This window comes from Thermobia domestica, chromosome 13 (genome assembly GCF_964235325.1).
Source record: "Thermobia domestica chromosome 13, izTheDome1.hap1.1, whole genome shotgun sequence".
Classification (NCBI taxonomy): domain Eukaryota; kingdom Metazoa; phylum Arthropoda; class Insecta; order Zygentoma; family Lepismatidae; genus Thermobia; species Thermobia domestica.
This window is the reverse complement of record NC_137466.1, coordinates 26,319,374-26,336,069: the sequence shown is the minus strand read 5'-3', so window position 1 is coordinate 26,336,069 and position 16,696 is coordinate 26,319,374. Positions and strand designations below refer to the sequence as shown.

The 16,696-nt window shown below is 34.2% G+C and overlaps 1 protein-coding gene across 3 annotated transcripts in view; it reads left to right on the top strand.

The window, feature by feature from the left end:
* The window catches only part of synr (BH3-only protein sayonara), a 207,424-nt gene that overhangs the window by 94,936 nt on the left and 95,792 nt on the right, over positions 1-16,696 (top strand). The gene's annotated exons all lie outside the window — the stretch shown is intronic.

Below are 16,696 nucleotides of genomic sequence, written 5' to 3'. Positions count from 1 at the left end.
ACATTGATTTCGCGTTTAATGGACTAGGCGACAAGACTATTCGGGAGCAATGATGAAACAAATTAATTCTGTTATTGCAGCCATTGTAGATTAGTATCAAATCATTTAAATCGCACTTTACTCAGTGGCTTGCGATGAGGTTGTGTTCCGGTTATTCAAGACTAAGCCATGGATCACATGAGGCGTTCCAAGTACTGACAAATTCAGTAGTAATTAGTGCAATCTTAATGTTCAAAAATTACATTTGGCGTTTCCGGATTGTAATGCTAAACAGTTTTGTGAGGCAGCCAATGGTCGTGCCTATACGTATTTATAGTTCGTAGAAGTCGTTTCTCATTCCCTTTAGTTGAATTGACACGGATTTATTATAATAAGAAAACTAAATCTTGATAAGATGGTGCTGTTTCGCATACATGCTCTTTAGAATATAAAAATGATGTGTGATTAGGAAACACACTGACATATCATGCAGGACGCCATTTTCCAAGATGGCGACGAAAATAATAAAAATGTCTACAACACCCTTATCTTTGATCCGATTTCATTTTCTGTGAATTAATACCCTCTTAAAATTTCTTGTTAGATTCTAACTCTACAGCCGATATATTTCTCAAAAATCGGTAAAAATGAGTCTATTTAACATTTTTGTGATTAAGTTTATGAGTTTATGATATCACATTAATGCCAATCAATGTAAGTATGATTCCGAAAAGCAGCCAGTAGTTTCTCAAATTGAATAAATAATTTCATAATTTTGATTATGTAAATTAAGTCTACAGACTCTAGAATAGGTTTGGTATATAATAAAGAAATACTGCACTACTGGAAATAATATATATTTAGGTTATGTGCACAAATACTTGAAAACTGAATGCACTAAGGGATGCCATATTTAGGCTGAGTAATAAAAATGACAATATCTTATAGGAGGAGTTTATGTCTTGTATATGTCTTATACAAGAAACGAATGTAAAGACAACAACTTCAAAATAGTTTTCCAAAATACTTGAAATTGACAGATTTTTTTTTTATCTCTGTGATCAACCCAATCACCAGAAGATTCTTCAAAACCATATTCTTTGTATGCATCTACAATAAAAGAGTAAAGCGCTGATGCTGTTATCTGATGGATTGCTCAGGCTTTTATAACGTGGGTTACTTTAGGAAGACTGAGCAGATAATTCAGTCACTATATTTGAGTTAGCAATTATACCAATCCATTCCAAGCCTTCGAGGAGCTCTCCCAAAACAAATAGAAACTCCTGTTGAATGTGGAGTCATGCAAACAATTTGGACTCCCCGTAATCCTCGGGTCAAGTCCACTTAACTAACCTACAAACAGATGTTAGTTGGCCAACACACATTACAGAAACTTGGTATTGATCCAGAAAATGTGTTGTAAATTTATTTATACCTGTAGTATCTCCTATCATGGAAACAGAGGTAGATACCTCATGGAATACGGATAATAGGAAAATCGTTCCTACATCTATTTTTTTATTCTCTTTGCTAGCATGAAATGTACCTCACGATATATCCAGGTCTTCAGGATGCCAATCTCTTTCCACTGACTTAATATATTCTAGACAAGATCTCTCATGTCTCCAGTGTTGCTGGTTTGAATTTAAAAGAATATAAATCGATGAAGGTAGGCTTGAGTGCCGTGGTTGTTTATTAATTAAACCTACAATTTTGACTACACCATATATTTCGCAAAATTCAGGAACAATGACTGAACTGATTACTGAATACAATACTGAAGTTCTGACATAGTGAGAGATGAGGGAAGTTACTATAAATAAGTACCCCGACTAGTGAGAGGCTAGGGAACTCACTATAAATAAGCACCCCGTATAGTAAAAGGTGCAAAAACGCACTTTAATCAAGCATCCCGTTCAAATAAGTACAGAAAGGGCTTTCAAATCGGTCTGGAATATTCTCGAAGTAACCCCTGCCAACTATACTTGTTCTTGGCTAACTGCAGAGAATTTCAAACCAGAAGATGTCTGTTTAATCGTAACTACAGTAGAGGTCCGGCCGGATAGCAGATTTTGACCTCTGACCCTTAGGCTCCGCCTGGGAAAGTTCCCATGGCCTAAACCGGCCTAAACTAGTATGTTGGTAGGTGATAGGCTGCATGCATACTCTTGGGCGGCTGTATGGATATATAGAAACAAGATGAAACATGATGTTTTCGTCTTCTTCTTCTGTATGTGACCGTAGATATGTATTGGGTAGTTATTTTGGACCCCCGTCTCCTCCAGCGAAGAGCATAAATGTGCATGGGAGCAGGCTGTATGAAATTTGTCCTTTGATCGAATTGGTCTTAATTGCTAAGGTTAGGTGCTTGTATAAACAAGATGAAACATATAATTTTGGACTTACTATGTGGTGAGACTGAGAACCTTCCCATAGAAAATGGGCTCCACGCGAAAGTTATTATTGAAGAACTGATGATGATGATGCTTAGATCCATCGATGTTGATTTTAGTTGCTAAAGGGAATACAGCATTTCATTCAAAGTCACTTTTATAGGAAGCATCGAATCAGGTGGTGTCACGTTTATTGAAGATATAGGATGAGAAATCGTATACTCAAGTCGAATATTTGAAAACGTATGCTGGTGCTCTCATAGACATTGAATAGGCCTTCACGTGAGTGTCCATGGGAACAGGTTTTGGTATTAGACTTTCTGACGTTTTGCAGTTTTCAAAATACTTACCATTATTTTATGATTACAAGTTGTAAAATAAAAAATATTTTCCTTCATTTTCTTAATTTGTGTCTGATAATTTATAATTCATTTCGAAGATAATTCATACATCATATGGTTCGGATTCCTCGGGAAAACTCCACGAAGAAAGTTTCTTCTAAGTATATACAAAATATAGCCTCAATGCTGAAAACAACAAATTAGAATTTCAGTTTACACGTACAGATCATCTCGTTTGGATCCTACGTTAAGGAATAGGTGTATGTCTCAAATAGCCTTAATTACTGATAAGAACAGCTTTTTTCCTTGAAGAAATGCCTCATGTAATAATCAGTAATCTACGTTTTAGCTACAGTGGTATTAAAACGAAAAGAAAAAGAAATTGGGAATCGAGCTTAGGAATGTATGTATGGCACCCACGGTAACCACTAGTTAAAGGGTGGTTTCTACCCTTAAACCCGTACCATTGCAAAAAGAAAAAGATACGTGTCGATAGTTTTCGATGTTCTACAAATATTCAAAGCTTTATTCAAATTGGAGAGTTACGCTTCCATAAGTCTTGTAAGTCCCAGAGACAGGCCTTAGAAACCACAAATCACACTTTTCCTTTGTTAATGCTGTTAACAGAATCAAAAGATCAATGTTCTGACCGACTACAACAAGCACTTGACATTTTGCGTTTTCCAAAGGTACATTAACGATTGAAATATCAGCATTACCTTCTGTTTAGCAAGCCTTTACATTGGGCTTCACACAACGAGTTACCAAGGCATTAGTTAAGGCAACTTTATTATTGTGATTACCTAAAAATTCATAAGTAGAAGCTTTGCTTTGTATATAATTACGTACACACTAATTGTTTGCTGAGCAAAACCATATATTTTCATTAAAAATTAAATATGTGTTACAATTTCACCAACTAACTCTTACACTATGAGGTACAGAATAACTCTCCTTACATAGTTATCCTGTACCTCATAGTGTCTGATGAAGCCAAAGAGTTAGTTGGTGATATTTAATTTTTAATGAAAATATATGGTTTTGCTCACAAACAATTAGTGTGTATCTAAAAATTCAGCTTGAGTACAGATCGTAACTTAGTTTTCTTGAAAGTGAATAGTTACCGACATTGTACGTCTGTTCTCTGTTACTCGATTCCCTTACAAGTAAAGGGTCCAAATAGATAAATCGTGTTGCGGGCTGAGACATAGTGCACCTGATAGAGGATGTAGAAATAAGTGTATGTGCTAAGTTATAGCTGCTGAGCGCCATAAGAAACGGAGGGGGAGGGGGTCAAAGTTGGTGGAAGAAGAGCTTTGCTATGTTATAGAAATACATCAAATAAACTGTTCAATCATAAAACTAGTGAAAGATAGACATCGCAAACGGTGCTAGTTTCATATATTGGCAAAAGAAAAATGGGCAGAGTAGATTATGAACCTCCGCTGCCATCTTGAAATCCGCCATTTTGAAATCTGTAATATTTTTTTTAAATAGAAAGGTAGTCATGGGATATACCAATTAGGGCAAGCACGTTCTCAAAAAGTCAATTATGAACTTTAGTGATCATTATCTGTACGTTTTTGGAAGATTTGGGATTATATATATATATATATATATATATATATATATATATATATATATATATATATATATATAGATAGATAGATAGATAGATAGATAGATAGATAGATAGATAGATAGATAGATAGATAGATAGATATTAAAACAAAAATCTAGGAGACTGACACTCGTATGTTGAAAGTTTGGATTATCGAGAAGACACATGTAAGTTAAATATATTATCTACAAGCAAAGAAAACGAACAGTGAAATTTGATATCCAAGTTGTATATTATTACATTATTATTTATGACATTACTTCAAACCGATCAAACATAATACGACACGAATACGACACGATAGACAATCGAGAAGGCCATCCCGGATTTTTATTACTACATTCATTGAATCGAGAAGGGTAATTTTGTTGTTTGGTTTCATTTTAAGAGGACTGAAATCTTTCCCTTCTTTTTTCATTCGTTTCATTCCTTTCTCAACTGTTAAGTCACATGTGACAGAGCAATCAGCCACTAAACCTGAGGAAATGCTGACAAGTTTCCCCGAGTCGTGCAATTATGTTCAATCACTCTATGAATCATGGGCATCTCGTCCTATTCTGTTTGGGCGTTCCTCTACATAGTGCTGAGAGGATGCATATTGGGTGCTGGTAAATTCGGCAGTTGCTTCAGTAACTTCTGAACATATAGAACCACATGTAACCCAACGCATTAGAGTGTTTTCTGTAATGCTTCTTCCATAAGCTAATCCACTAATTGGTATTATCCATCTCATCAGACATTGCTCAATTACCATATCAGTTTGCATACTGGTCCAAATCTTTGAGCATGTTATGAACCTTGTGCCGAGGATTGCTTGACACCCACCTTAATTCTATTTAATACAAATAAGCAGTGATTAAGTTTAGCCAAACTATCATTTGACACGGTTCTGATATCTGGCATAAAAAAAAAAGGATCCTCCAAGTAATGCAGGCTTCAAATCTCCCAAACGAAAATGCAAGGTTATCAAGATTACAAATATTAAATATTATTTTAAATAAAAGAAAATATTCAATTGGCTATTTATTACAAATAATCGAATATCAAGGAAATGAATACAAATTAACAACAACAATTTTAATTCTGTGAATGAGCTTCTTAATATGAAGAGTGAAAAAGTAATCTAATTGCAACTGAATAATAGGTGAAAGTTACTTGAAAAATAGTTAAATATACTTTGATAAAATGAATAATTCCAAACAAGAACAATTCTAACGCTATTAACAATTTCAAAATTAATAAAATTTACTCGGAATAGAAAGTGTCGAAACTTAGTCAAAAGCGACCGCGACTCGATCAAAAAATTTTTATAAAAATATATATAACGCGAAAACTATTAAACTCTCAAAGCAAGAAACAAGAAAAATTTAATTCGACGTCGAAATCAATCTCTCAAATAGAAATATCAAAAGATTAATGGGACGCTAAATGCAATATTCCTTTAGATATCAAATTACGAATTATTTTCATACCAAGTTAAAAATCTAATAATTAATAGTCTAATAGCTACTTCTACTGTTAGCAGGAAAAAGTATTAGTCAAATTGTTAGTTAATTAATCAAACCAAGGTTATCTGGGGTTTAGGTTCTAGAAACTACAGCTAGGTTTGTACTTACCAATTTTCAAACTGCTCTAATCGGTCACTGGGATCGTCTGTCCTCAATCACCTCTACTCGATTCTACTGTTCCCAATTATGCAGTTAATAGAAGAAAACTTGGTAGGAAATCTGAAGATTTTAGAAAACGCCAAACCGAATTTAATAATAACTTCGTATTATTCCGACCCGTTAATTCAAACGAAGAAAAATTCAACTTCAAACTTTCTATTCCTCCGTCCTCCGTTAACATTCGACCAAATACAACAGTCAGGTACTTCCAGAAGGACAATCCAGATGGACATTCCAGATGGACATTCAGCGCAGCAACTAACCTGGCTCACGGCTTTCGCTCACGAGCGAGGCAGCTGTCTACGCGCAAACGACCAGACATTACGTCACGAGATTTTACCTTGAGTTTGTTGCAAACAAACTCGCTTCTACAACCTTCGCTCTTATTCTCATTACCTACAATTTTTACTCCTTTTCTTTTTCTTTAAAAAAAAACGTAAACACAATAGATTCTCTTAATCGAGGAAATACAAAAATAGGAGTAACTTATACAATCAAATATAATACATTTTTCTTTCTTTCTTTCATATTCTTGTCATAGTCCATATTTTCGTTTCACTTCCAGAGACCAGCATATACAGAGTGTTCCAAAAATACAGGCAGCTCCAACTCAATGTAGCTGAGCATGCTACATTTCTCCCCCTCCAAAGAAAAAAAAATCTGAGAAGGATTTTTTTTGTATGGCTACCAGGATTCATCCTCCTTGATGTCTCAGCTGGAAAACTCACAAAAAAATTTCATAACAAAATAGGCATTAATATAATGAAACACTCTCTCCTTTAATTACATTTAAAACAATTCACAAATCACAATTTTAAATTTCACTCCAAATAAAAACCATTCTCAAAGTTGCTAGAAATTTCAAATTATTTTTTAATTATTTAATATCGCAAATTTTAAAAGTTTTCTTTCAAAATATTTAACTTTAAATGTCTCATAATATTTAAAAAAAACATTAAGATCATGATCTTTTTAACAATTTTAAAATTTTTAATTAACACATTAAAAATTTATATACAATTTCATACAAAATTTATCAAATTACAACAAATTAAAATATAATCTAATCAAAGACATCTTACTCCCTTTACATTTTAATCTTACCATTACTGTAATTCCTTTTTCCAGAAAGCGACGAGAAAAATCATCTGATTGAATTTTCAGAGATTGTAATTAAACATTTCTTCTAGGGAAAAACTTCTTAACATCCGACACATGAACTCGCTTATATGAGTCTCGAGAATCATCAGCATCAGATATCAATAATGTATTAGGGGTCAAAAACCTCCGAATAATAAAGGGTCCATCCCACTTAAAACTCAATGATTTTGCTACTTTATCAGCAAGAGAGGATTTAACATGAGACTTTACCAATACTTGGTCATTGACAGAAACTACAACTGGACCTCTAATTTTGGATAATAAAGATTTCCTCTTTAACCATGCCTTTTCCATATTCTCAAGAGCATTGTGCCATAAGTCAACATTCTTATGCTTGAACAATTCTTGATCGCAAATCTTCCATTTTAATTCTAATGGGGTGTTCAAGGGACGTCCAAAATATAATTCGTATGGAATCGATTTGAGACCAGAATGCTCGCATATATTTAGCGTATATTGTAACACAGGTACAAAATTAGACCACTGTTGTTGTTTTTCAGCACAATAAGCTCTTAATGACGCCTTCAAAATTTTTATGAATCTTTCCGCCAAGTTAGCCTCAGCATGGTATGGACTAATCCTAATATGTTCTATTCCTAGCCCAAATAGAAAGGATCTAAAATGGGCAGATATAAAGACTGATGCATTATCAGTAGACAAGGATTCCGGAATTCCCAGCCTACTAAAAACATCCATTAACCTGTTACAAATAACAGTAGAATTCAATGTTCTTAATTTTTCGAGAAAAACAAATCTAGAAGCATTATCCACCCCAATTAATATGAATTTAAAGGAATTAGAGGTCGGCAAAGGTCCTATTATATCGACCATTACATTCTGTCCAACTCTTGTTGAAAATTTTGATATTAATGGACCCTTCTTTTTGTTGTTTTCTTTGACTAATTGACAGGTTTTACAAGTTCTGACATAGTCCTTAACGTCATTTACTACCGAGTCCCACGTGTAGCGTCGCATTATTTTCTTTAAAGTACGAAAAGTCCCGGTATGACCACCTGTCAATTCGTGATCGTGAAAGAACTCGATCACTAATTTCTGCAAATTCTTCGGAATTACTATTTTAAAAGGAAGGTTTAAGGCTTTACTCTTTTTCATTAATATGCCATTATTTAAAACATAATTTCGAATGTTCTCACCATATTCCAACCTTTCTATAATATTTCTTAACTCAGGATCTTCTTTTTGTAACTCCGATAAGGGCTCTTTCACCATAGGCAATTGCCAAGAATTTGCCATTTTAAAATTCCTTTTCATTATAGCCATACCTACAGGTCCGTCCACTTGCACAAATTCAAATGGATCATACATCCGTGTTAGGAAATCTGCAACTACGTTATTTTGGGACCTAACATGTTGGATAGTAAATGAGAATTGACACAAAGTCTCGACTAAAGGACCATATTTTAACAATCTCTTAGAATTACCCAAAATCCAGGATAACGCCTTATTGTCGGTAAAGACCACAAACTCATTAATCAAATAGTGGCGAAACCTATAAATTGCTTTAACGAGACTGATGAACTCGATCTCATAAATGCTCCTGTGTCGGTCAGCTTCCGTCAACTTTTTACTAAAGTACGATACAGGAATAAGATTATTATTCTCATCCATTTGACTTAAACAAGCTCCAATCGCTTTTCCTCCCCCGTCAACATGGATGAAAAACTTCTTGGACAGATCAGGAGTCCTTAATATAACATTATCTAATAATTCCTGCTTTAATTTATTCAAAGTTTTCTGATGCTCGATGGTCCATTCGAATTTCCTTTTTGTTGATTTTAACTCGCTTAATGGACCCATCAACTCCTGAAGACCACTACAAAATCGAGCATAATAAGAAAACAATCCACAAATTTTTTGTACTCCGCGCCTATTTCTAGGTGGAGGGATTTTCTTAATAGCTTCAACCCTTGATGGATCAATTTCAATAGTATCCCCATCAGTTACAAATCCTAAGTATTTTATCTTTTTATAAAAGAAAGCACTCTTATCTGGGGAAACAGTAATTCCATATTTTCTCAATCTTTCGAGGACCATTTTCAAAACTTTTTTATGTGATTCTACATCAGATGTACATATTAAAATATCATCAAAATAAGTTTTTACGCCTAGATCCTTCAAATCACCAAGAATTTTATCAATTACTCTCGCTAAAATACAACTTCCAGTCTTTATACCGACTGGTACCCTCGTATACTGAAAGCTACCACGTGGGGTAACAATAGTGGTTATTTCGCGTGATCCCTTTTCCAGTTGCAACTGGAAATATGCTTTGGTAAGGTCTAGGCTCGTAAAGAATTTCTTACCCGCTAAACTCGTTAAACACTCTTCTAAATTAGGCGCAGGATACACGTCATCCTTAATCAAGGAATTCGCCTTACAGAAGTTACCTACAATGCGATGTGAACCATTCTTATTTCGTACTAAGAAGCAACTACTTCCATAATCTGAATGATCTACTTCAGTCAAAATACCCTGAGACACAAGGTCATCGATACAATCATAAAAAATTTTTTCTTTGTTTTTAGGAATCGGAAATGGATGCTCCTTAAATGGTTTTTGTTCTTTTAAATAAAGTTTAGCTTCAAAGCCTTGACAACATCCTATTTTTTCCGTAATAACATCAGAAAATTCAGTACGAAGACCATCAATGAATTCTAAAATATCTTTATCTTTATATTGAAAATCCGAACCCGAATCTCTTAATATATCATTAGAAGTGTCTTTTGAAAACGACTCCGTTTGCAAATTATCCTCAGGATCCATTAATTGCTTTTTATTTTTTTTTACTAATTCATAGAATTTATTGGATTGCTCTAAATCCATATCTGAAGCTGCCGAATCACTATCACAGAAGTTCATATGAACCGCTGCAACACAGTCTTCCTTTCCTCCCACACATCGTTCCACTGATTTCTGTTCAAGTTCTGGAGAAGTAGCATTGTCAATCACCACTCGACGATGTTTCATTTTTTTGTTTTTTCTCTTCTTTTTCTTCTTCACTTCAACCTCTATTGTATCTTCCTTTCCATTATTGGGTGCAGATCCAAACTTCTTATCCAACTCTCCTTGATGCAAAGATGTGGAAGGAAACGATCTCAGATTCGCATCTCCATCAGATTTTTTCCCCAAAAACTGAAGATAATCGGGTCTACGTTGGCTATTTCTCAAATCATGTGAAGAACCATCATACTGAACTGATCCAGTTAAATTCACATAATTGGAATCCACAGAGTGTCCAATTAAAGTCTCTTTTTGTTCGGGTTGATTCAATCCAAAAACACTATGAATTTCTTCAAGTTGTGCTGAAGTAGGCATTTCCAATAGTTGCCGCTCAATGGTTGATAATTCTATATCACATTGGACCCCAACATCCAATGATCTTCTGCCATGATGAACTGTCTGACTCCTTTCCAAATCCCCATATAATCTTGATTGGCCAACCGAGTACCCCGATCTAAGTCCGTTTCTTAGTGACGAATCATCTCGAAAAAACAACGAAGTCGATTTCTTAGATTTAAGTTCATTCCAACCTACACTTCCACCTTGATGGTCAACACGATCAACTGACTTAAATCCTGAAGTCGAATTCTGAATGGATAATGTATCGTCTCTAAAATACAGGATAACTGATTTGCGATTATTACGTAAATTCAATCTTCCACGAACAAAGTCCACACTCGAAGAGGTACTTTTCAAAAATGGAGTTCCCAGAAGGCAATCGCACGGCAAATCATTCACTACCAGAAAACTAACTCGCTCGAACCAACCGGAAAAATTTAGAGTGAGCTTAATCTCCTTACTTGATTCATAAAATGATCCCAAAGGTGCACGAATTACAATCGGAGTGGTTTCCTCAAGATAATGCACGACCCCACAACGTTCAACTACCGATAACGTAAGTAAATTATAAGACGACCCGCTATCTAAACAAGCACGAATTAACTCATTATTAACGCGAACATTTACAAAGGTAGCTACTGTTCCGTCTAATTGCGAAGGTACAATATTCTGTTTTTCCGAACCCGCATTAGAATTCATTGATCGTCGCAAATTTTTTGAATTACTTTTACCAAAATCACATGATTCAATTTTTTGTCTATTTACATTCAATTCTTTAGAATGGTACTCTCTATCATTTTTCTTTACCAAAGCAACTGAAGTTCCCGATGACTTATTTCCAATTCTTTTATTATATTCAACCTGATCTCGAAAGATTTTAGAAAACTCTAATGAAATTCTTCTAAGTTCTTCTAAATTTCTTGGAATAGAAAGACCAAACATTTTAAATCTCACCGCGGGATTCATGCCATCAAGCATGATACGAATCAATTGTTCTTCATCACCATAACAATCCAAGATCAAAGCAGTATAATAAATATCATTAATATACTGATCAACAGATTCAGTTAACCTTTGCTTCCTAAATAACCTTTCTGATATTAACGCATGCTTAACTGAATTAGTGATAAATTTCTCAAAAATTAACTTCTTGAATCGCGGCCAAGAAATATTCAAATAAATAGCTCGCTGAATTTCATCCAGAAATTCTCCTTCACTTTTAGATAACAAGGTACTATAAATAGCATTCAAAGGAAAACTAGTACTTTCAATGATTTGCTCTAAGTTGACCAACAAATCAAAAATAATGTAACTATTTTTTCCATCAATCTTCCTAAAATTCTTAAATTTCTGATCCAACAATTCAGCAATTTTTTGAAAAATAAATTGATCGCAATAATTGCCAGAAAACAACCTAGGAGACGGTTTAGGATTTAATTCCCCTAAATGCTCTTTTCTTTTTGAACTACCCTCACACATCTGTTGATTACTTTTATTTATTAATATAGGATTTCCTCTACTATACAGATTAACTGGAGTAGAATTTTTTATTGCTGAAACTCTCCTGTAATACTGTCCTAAACGTTGATATTTATCACATCCCTTACTCTGGCCCACAGGTTGAGAACTCTCAGATGGTAAGTTAAATCCTACCTGTCTATTAGCTATATTGCTAACACTCGAACAAACTTTTCCCAAAAGATTTAAATTACTAGCACTTCCTAATGGGGCATTATCAAAATACTCATTTGAGGGGGCTTGTCCTACTTCTGGCTCATTCAAAAACAAATTTCCTCCAGAATAAAAACTATTTCTTTCAAGGGATCTATGGACAGTTGAAGGAGGTTGCGCTAAACAACTAAAGTTTCTACTAAAAGGATTCTCTAAACTGTAACTATTTGATCCACCAAACAAATTACGCTGCCTTCTATCTCCTTCTACATTTTCACTCGGGCTATTCAACATTTCTCTATTTTCTCTTGAATTAAAAAATAACAATGAATCTCTAAGCGGTGGCGTTAAACTCATTGTCGATCGATCAAAAATACTATCGTCAAATCCAGTTTGATCAATTGTATTCCAATCGAAACTCGAATCTACCTCGGACATGTTTATGCTAACGTACTCCTCCGACATTTTCATTCCATATAAATTACAAAGTATAACTAGCAAAATACAAAAAACAGCAAAATTATTAAACATATACTATTAACAAAGCAAACTACCACTAAATCTAAGCAAAATACGAGATACTACAGAAACTATCCCCAGGGTTCTAAATATACACAATTCAATCGTATTTTGTTTCCTCGCTCTCTGGAATTTTTCACGCTTTAGCATATATAGCATTAATATACCAAAACAGTAGTAGTCGTTACCCTAATTTTAAATAACAATTCAAAAAAATGAAAAAATTAAATGCCTTACAAATTTCAGGGAGAGATGCCTCATCAAACAAGAGGTGAGTTGCTGCGCTGAACTTGTAACGAACCTTGTGCCGAGGATTGCTTGACACCCACCTTAATTCTATTTAATACAAATAAGCAGTGATTAAGTTTAGCCAAACTATCATTTGACACGGTTCTGATATCTGGCATAAAAAAAAAAGAATCCTCCAAGTAATGCAGGCTTCAAATCTCCCAAACGAAAATGCAAGGTTATCAAGATTACAAATATTAAATATTATTTTAAATAAAAGAAAATATTCAATTGGCTATTTATTACAAATAATCGAATATCAAGGAAATGAATACAAATTAACAACAACAATTTTAATTCTGTGAATGAGCTTCTTAATATGAAGAGTGAAAAAGTAATCTAATTGCAACTGAATAATAGGTGAAAGTTACTTGAAAAATAGTTAAATATACTTTGATAAAATGAATAATTCCAAACAAGAACAATTCTAACGCTATTAACAATTTCAAAATTAATAAAATTTACTCGGAATAGAAAGTGTCGAAACTTAGTCAAAAGCGACCGCGACTCGATCAAAAAATTTTTATAAAAATATATATAACGCGAAAACTATTAAACTCTCAAAGCAAGAAACAAGAAAAATTTAATTCGACGTCGAAATCAATCTCTCAAATAGAAATATCAAAAGATTAATGGGACGCTAAATGCAATATTCCTTTAGATATCAAATTACGAATTATTTTCATACCAAGTTAAAAATCTAATAATTAATAGTCTAATAGCTACTTCTACTGTTAGCAGGAAAAAGTATTAGTCAAATTGTTAGTTAATTAATCAAACCAAGGTTATCTGGGGTTTAGGTTCTAGAAACTACAGCTAGGTTTGTACTTACCAATTTTCAAACTGCTCTAATCGGTCACTGGGATCGTCTGTCCTCAATCACCTCTACTCGATTCTACTGTTCCCAATTATGCAGTTAATAGAAGAAAACTTGGTAGGAAATCTGAAGATTTTAGAAAACGCCAAACCGAATTTAATAATAACTTCGTATTATTCCGACCCGTTAATTCAAACGAAGAAAAATTCAACTTCAAACTTTCTATTCCTCCGTCCTCCGTTAACATTCGACCAAATACAACAGTCAGGTACTTCCAGAAGGACAATCCAGATGGACATTCCAGATGGACATTCAGCGCAGCAACTAACCTGGCTCACGGCTTTCGCTCACGAGCGAGGCAGCTGTCTACGCGCAAACGACCAGACATTACGTCACGAGATTTTACCTTGAGTTTGTTGCAAACAAACTCGCTTCTACAACCTTCGCTCTTATTCTCATTACCTACAATTTTTACTCCTTTTCTTTTTTTTTTAAAAAAAAAACGTAAACACAATAGATTCTCTTAATCGAGGAAATACAAAAATAGGAGTAACTTATACAATCAAATATAATACATTTTTCTTTCTTTCTTTCATATTCTTGTCATAGTCCATATTTTCGTTTCACTTCCAGAGACCAGCATATACAGAGTGTTCCAAAAATACAGGCAGCTCCAACTCAATGTAGCTGAGCATGCTACAAGCATGACGAATCGTGAAATCCATCATGAGTGAAACGATCAAATTACTCCCTCGAAAGATGTTTGTCTAATTCCTACATTTGTTGACGGTAAAGATGTAGAGACTTTGCATAAAAAGTATGTCCAGCAACATGGAAGTGAGATATGAACGGTAGTAGAAATGTGAAGAGACTAGTTACCCTATAGTCTTTATGAATTGCAACATCAACCTAACTTGTTCCACATATTGAAGTCACAGTTTCGCAGATCTGCTCTTCTCCTTCATTTCTTGACAAGCGGTTTCAAATTAGTTATGTTGATTTATCAAAGATTCTAACAGATCCACTCCGTCTAAAGAAATCTGATTAGTGATAAATCTTTCACTCAGATTAAGTACGTTCTGAAAATTGTCACAATTCATTGAAGAATATTTCATGGGCGGCACGAATCGATGTTGCATATGCATGCCCCAACAGCACGTAGGGAACAGTATTCTTTGCATTACACACTTCCACAAATCGCCTATATCACTACTCTTCCTAATGTGCCCTATGGATCTTACAAAGTTCAACCGACGTTTGTTTCCCGTGCCTACTTCAAAACAAATTCTCTTTTCCGGTATGTTGAAACCATGATGAAGTAATAAGAGGAACACGTCAGTGTCGGAGATCTTACAATAGTATTAGGTTCTGATTCTCTTAACGAATGATGGCAATGAAGAATCAACCTTGAATCAACTTCTTCTTGAGTAGAATGTAGTTCTTCAACAGAAGTAACAGATGTTCTCACTCCATATAAACTGGTTAAGCTCACGCACGATTCCTCAAAAACAAAAAGTAATTTACGCCCTTTCAATTGTGGAGCATACTTATCCTGTTTCCACTCGGAAAATAACAACTTCAGAAAATTCAACTTATTGCTTTCATTGGAAACAAATGATTTCCAATCCTTAGTAACTTTCATGACAGATCCTTTCACAATGTATGGAGCACTTTTTACTCTTCTTTCTCGTTCATATGACTTTATAGACAGTTTCAAGTAGTTATCAGTAACAAAGTCTACTCTCCTAGCTTTGGGAAGGAGACTGAATATCTTTTGAGCTACTTCTCCAAATGTATTTGGTAGCTGCGTCAAAGAATGTATACTATTACAGAATTCACATCAATTATATGAACAGAATCAACTGACTCAACTCCCGTGCAAACTGCTCCATTTTCTAGTTGATGAAGAAGTTTTGATTTATCAGATTTGACTGGAAAGCCATCTGGGATTTCCAGACTAAATGGCACAACACGTAATGGATAAGATAGCGGTTTTTGTAAATTCACATTATTATTTTCACAAAACAGAACGAGTTGACAAAATACATTTCTTTGAGCTGATAACTGTACAAGCTTCTTTTCACTTGAGGTTACTTCCTTTACTTTCGTAAGTTCAGTGAATATTTTTTAACTTTTTGATAGGACTATGGAAATCTTTCGTTTATAATCTTTTCTCCACATTTTTTTTCAAAGACAGTCTTTTCTTTTGTATCTGCATTGAGCAAATCATTTTCAATTTCCCGCGTAGCAGAGAGCCAGAAGAAATTGAGAACAAGGTATTCATCGCATTTCTGTCAAAGAGGTTAATGAAAATTTTCTATTGAACGTAGAATATTACTTATGTCTTGTTCGCTACGTGTAATGGAAGATGCGTGGCAGTCTTTGAGACCATCGGAAGAGTCGTCCATGTCACAAATTTCCATCAAGGCACTGCTATAGTTTGCTCTTTCACGTCGTGTTGAACACCATCGAAAATATGCTGAAAAGTTTCTGCTAAATCCAATAACTCCTCCTCCTCTTGTTTTCGCATGACGATTTATTGTTTGCTCTATTGCCATATCCGCAGGTATTCTGCATCCTTTAATTGTTGATCTCGACACGCTGAATGTTCCACTTCTCATTAATTCTTTTGCTCCAGGATGAGTTGAATCCAAATTTTGTAGTATTATATATGAAAGATATCTTGCATAGTAAATAGTGAATCATTAGTTAGTAATTATATGTTGTCAATTACTAACAATATTTCCCCAATTTGAAAACAAATTTAAAACAAGAGCTTAGAACTTTCTTGAAACATTTTCCTAAAACTACCTGAAATTTCCCTTTTCTTCGACTATAAAGACAAATTGAAGACCAAATATTCTAAAAATAAAATATAT